We start from the raw sequence: 4329 nt of genomic DNA on the forward strand, positions 1-4329 counted from the left end.
CACAGGTTCCATCCCTGGTCGGGGAACTGAGATCCCACAAGCTGCACTCTGCAGCCCCCCAAACCCAAACAAACAAAAATGTGTTTTCTCTAGATTTGTGGTGGATACCCTTTATCAGGCTCAATTGCTCTTATAGAAAAAAGGTTGTTGGTTTGCTTAAACTTGAAATTGTATGGAATTTTATCGAATGTCTTTTCTGCATCCACAGATATAATCAAGGAGCCTAAAAATATTTATTGAATGAATTCTGTTTTCATCTTCAAAGCAACCCAATGGCTCAGACATTGGCTTCCTCATCTGTAAAGTGGACAGATGGGGCTCAGAGATACCATTTAGCTTTTCCAAGTCCACCCTGCCGGGAGACATCAGTGTCAGAATAGAAAGCAGACCTGTCAGTCTCCAGAGTCTGTGATCTTTCTGCTAACCCTCCATGCGTACCTCGGGAAAGTCAGCAAAAACCTGGACATTGGTGGAGCTCCACGTATGTGCAGGGTGGAGAGAGGAGAACTGAAAGCAGCCAAAGACACCCCAGGAGGTCCGTTCCTGGGGCAAAAGGATTCTCCAGATCGGCACCTCGGCCTCGGTCACTTCATCTGTCAAATGGGGAGTACCAAGATGCCATACCTGACATGGTCAATTCCAAGTAGTCAAGAGGTCTGAAAGTCACCATTGTAACCTGGTGACCACATCCGCCGTCAGTAACCGTGGTACCCAGAGAGGCCCTACAAAGCATACAGTGGCATCGTGATTTTAACAGGTTTGCCAGATAAAATACAGGATGCCCAGTTAATTCTGAATTGCGGATAAACAACAAATACCTTTTTCGAAGTATAAGTAATTCTACAAATATTGCATGGGGGGACTTCCTGGTGGTGCAGTGGTTCAGAATCCGCCTGCCAATGCAGGGGACACGGGTTCAAGCTCTGGTCTGGGAAGATCCCACATGCCGCGGAGCAACTGAGCCCGTGCGCCACAACTACTGAGCCTGCGCTCTAGAGCTCACGAGCCACAACTACTGAGTCCACATGCCACAACTACTGAGCCTGCGCTCTAGAGCCCGTGAGCCACAACTACTGAGCCCACATGCCACAACTACTGAGCCTGTGCTCTAGAGCCCACGTGCCACAACTACTGAAGCCAGCACGCCTGGAGCCTGTGCTCTACAACAAGAAAAGCCACTGCAGTGAGAAGCCCGTGCACCGCAACGAAGAGTAGCCCCCGCTCACCACAACTAGAGAAAGCCTGCATGCAGCAACGAAGACCCAATGCAGCCAAAAAAAAAAAAAAAATATATATATATATATATATATATATATATATATATATATAGCATGGTGCATAGCTTAAACTAAAAAAGTATTCCTTGTTTACCTGAAATTGAAATGTAGGGCTGCCTATATTTTTATTTGCTATCTCTGTCAACCCCACCTATGAACAATGCTTGACAAAAAAGTTTAGCCTGAATCTAATTAAGCCTGTAAACCCAACTTCCAGTTTACAGAAAAGAGAGGGACTGAGTTAAAGACACCACCAGGGACCAATGAGACAAGCGCAGTGTAGCCCATTGTAAGGGTCCCTAGCCAGGTGTGGGAGGTACTGGATGGGAGACTGTTCTAGGTTACAGACTAGAACTGTTCTAGGTTCTAGACTGTTCTAGGTTAAGGCCAATGCAATGCATGAATTGTTATTTGATGATGGATGGTGTGTGGGGCAGGGGGACAACTGCAAGGTATATTTCTGAGGCGCTTTCTAGAGCCTTGATGGAACATTAGACCACAGCTTTCCAAAGGGAGCTTGCCCCAGGCATGGGGATAAGCATGGCATGTGATCATCTGTTTTGCAAATTAACTGCAAATCAAATACTTGAAAATTTACAAAATCATAGGAAATAAAATCGGGAGGTGAGTGACACGGGCATGAAAGTGTCTACTTTTTGTTTTCTGTCTTTGTGTGGTCTTCTACATTGACTTATTTGGATCATGGGCATGTCTTACTTTTATAATTAAAACCCAATTATTTTGGTTTTTATTTAAGAGGTACAAACTTCCAGTTACAAAAAAAATGAGTCCTGGGGATGCTACACAGCATGGGGGGAAGACAGTCATTAATAATGGAACCTCTCTGTATGGTGACAGATGGTAACGAGACTTCTCATGGTAAATCATTTCATGATGGATGTAAGTCAAATCATGATGCCGTAGACCTGAAACTTATACAGGGCTGTATGTCAACTGCATCTCAATAAAACTGGAAGAAAAAATTATTTTATTAAAAATAAGACCAAACAGGGACTTCCCTGATGGTCCAGTGGTTAAGACTCCTCACTCCCAATGCAGGGGGCCCAGGTTCGATTCCCGGTCAGGGAACTAGATCCCACATGCATGCCACAACTGAGTACACATGCTGCAACTAAAAAAAAAAAAAATAAGATCTCACATGCCGCAGGTATAAAGACCCCACATGCCATGCCGCAACTAAAGATCCTGCATGATGCAACTAAGACCTGGCACAGCCAAATAAATAATAATAAATAAGTAAATATTAAAAAAAATAAGACCGGACACACAAGCAAGGACATCAAGGCCCAACAGAAATGGCCTTAGCACAAGACTCAGCTCTGCCCCCTGCCCCCTCCCACCGCAGCCCACCCTTGCCCTCTGCACCCAGGATGTTCAGTCACAGGGGGGCTCCCACCCTCTAGGGGGGAGGGGCTCCTCTGTGATTCTTTCCTTGTGGGTCTCCCCACCAGACTCTGGCCTCCCTGAGTACAGAGACCATCTCCTTCTCTTCCTTATTTCAGTAAGAACCTCCACGTTCCAGGCCTTGTGCTAAAAGGAATCTGAGGCAGTCAATGTTCAATTCAAGAGTATCGGGTAATGGGGATTTCCCGGTGGTCCAGTGGTTAGGACTCCGCACTTCCACGGCAGGAGGCCTGGGTTCGATCTCTGGTTGGGGAACTAAGGTCCCCAGTTCAGGTAAATGGGCTAATTCCCAGCAGGAGGGCTCTGACCCAGACCCTGAATTGTGGCTCTTCCCTGCCTTGAGGTTGCCCACGGTCAATCCAGGCACCCACCTGGGGAGTGGGTGCAACTGAGGACAGGATGTAGGCCAGCACCCACTCCCCGAATCTCTGCGGTAAAAAAATTATGAGAGATCAACCCAAACACAAGTGTTTAATGCAGATTATTAACGAGTGAGTGGCCAAGGCTGCCTCTTAATAAGGACCCTCCAGATTGGCACCTTGGCCTCGGTCATTTCCTCTGTCACATGGGCAGCACCAAGGTGCCCAATGTCATCACGTTTCGCCAGTAAATAAAGTGACCTACGTTCGGGAGCTTAACACAGGCTGGCACTGAATGTACGTCACTGTCAGCCACTACTGAGGCCGGAGGGGAGGAAAAAACATCTCTTACAAATTCGGGACAGTTCACATGTGGGGTGGCTATGGAAGACGACCCGGGGTTTCAATGCGCTCTGCTGTCCTCTGTGAGACAGGAGCCGAGCAGGAAGCCATGGTATTTATTATCCCCTCTGCTTGCTTCATGCTTGAAATATTTCACATTTGAAATTCTTACATAGTAAAATGTGTCCACCTTCTTCTTCATAGTCCTGGTGTTTCAGTCATCGTTTCTCTTTTCTTTCTACTATTTTTTACTATGACTTCACCTTATACATCTTCTTGGCTATATCTGTCCTTCTTTGGGACTAAAAAATGATGCATAATTTTTTTAAGTCTTTGATTAATATTTTTTGAATAATCAATTCTTTCTCTGCTAATGGGAGCTGATACCTTTTGCCATTTCTCAAACTCCTACTGAGTTGTCTGCTTTTCTAGTACTAGATTATTTTACTTTTTGGTTAAAGACTGGAATCATCAGTATTATAAAAGAAAAGATACATGGGACTTCCCTAGTGGTCCAGTGGTTAAGAATCTGCCTTCCATTGCAGGGGACACAGGTTCAATCCCTGGTCGGGGAACTAAGATCCCACATGCAGCAGGGCAACTAAGCCTGAGCGCTACAACTAGTGAGCCCGCGTTTCACAGGGAAAGGTCCCACATGCCTCAACAAGGATCCTATGTGCCGCAACTAAGACCCGAAGCAGCCAAATAAATAAATAAATATTTTTTTTTTAAAAGAAAGGATATATGTTTATGGTAAATGAATTTGAAACAACAGATAAAGGGTACAATTTCCCACTCCCTATCTAATTCCACCTCCCAGAGGTCTGGATTAGAGCTCCCAGCGGGATTAGGGAGTCAGAGGTGACCAGCTGTGCCCAGCCTGGGGTGCCAACAAGTCAGCGGAGCTTCTGGGTGGCCGTGACCCT

General features: G+C 45.8%; 1 non-coding gene across 1 annotated transcript; it reads left to right on the forward strand.

Moving 5' to 3' along the window:
- The first annotated feature begins 2293 nt into the window (after positions 1–2293).
- On the forward strand, positions 2294–2366 carry TRNAG-CCC. Its single transcript has one exon. It is a non-coding gene; the product is annotated as a tRNA-Gly (tRNA).
- The last annotated feature ends 1963 nt before the right edge of the window (positions 2367–4329 follow it).

The sequence above is a fragment of the Phocoena sinus genome, chromosome 15 (genome assembly GCF_008692025.1).
Source record: "Phocoena sinus isolate mPhoSin1 chromosome 15, mPhoSin1.pri, whole genome shotgun sequence".
In the NCBI taxonomy this organism is placed as follows: domain Eukaryota; kingdom Metazoa; phylum Chordata; class Mammalia; order Artiodactyla; family Phocoenidae; genus Phocoena; species Phocoena sinus.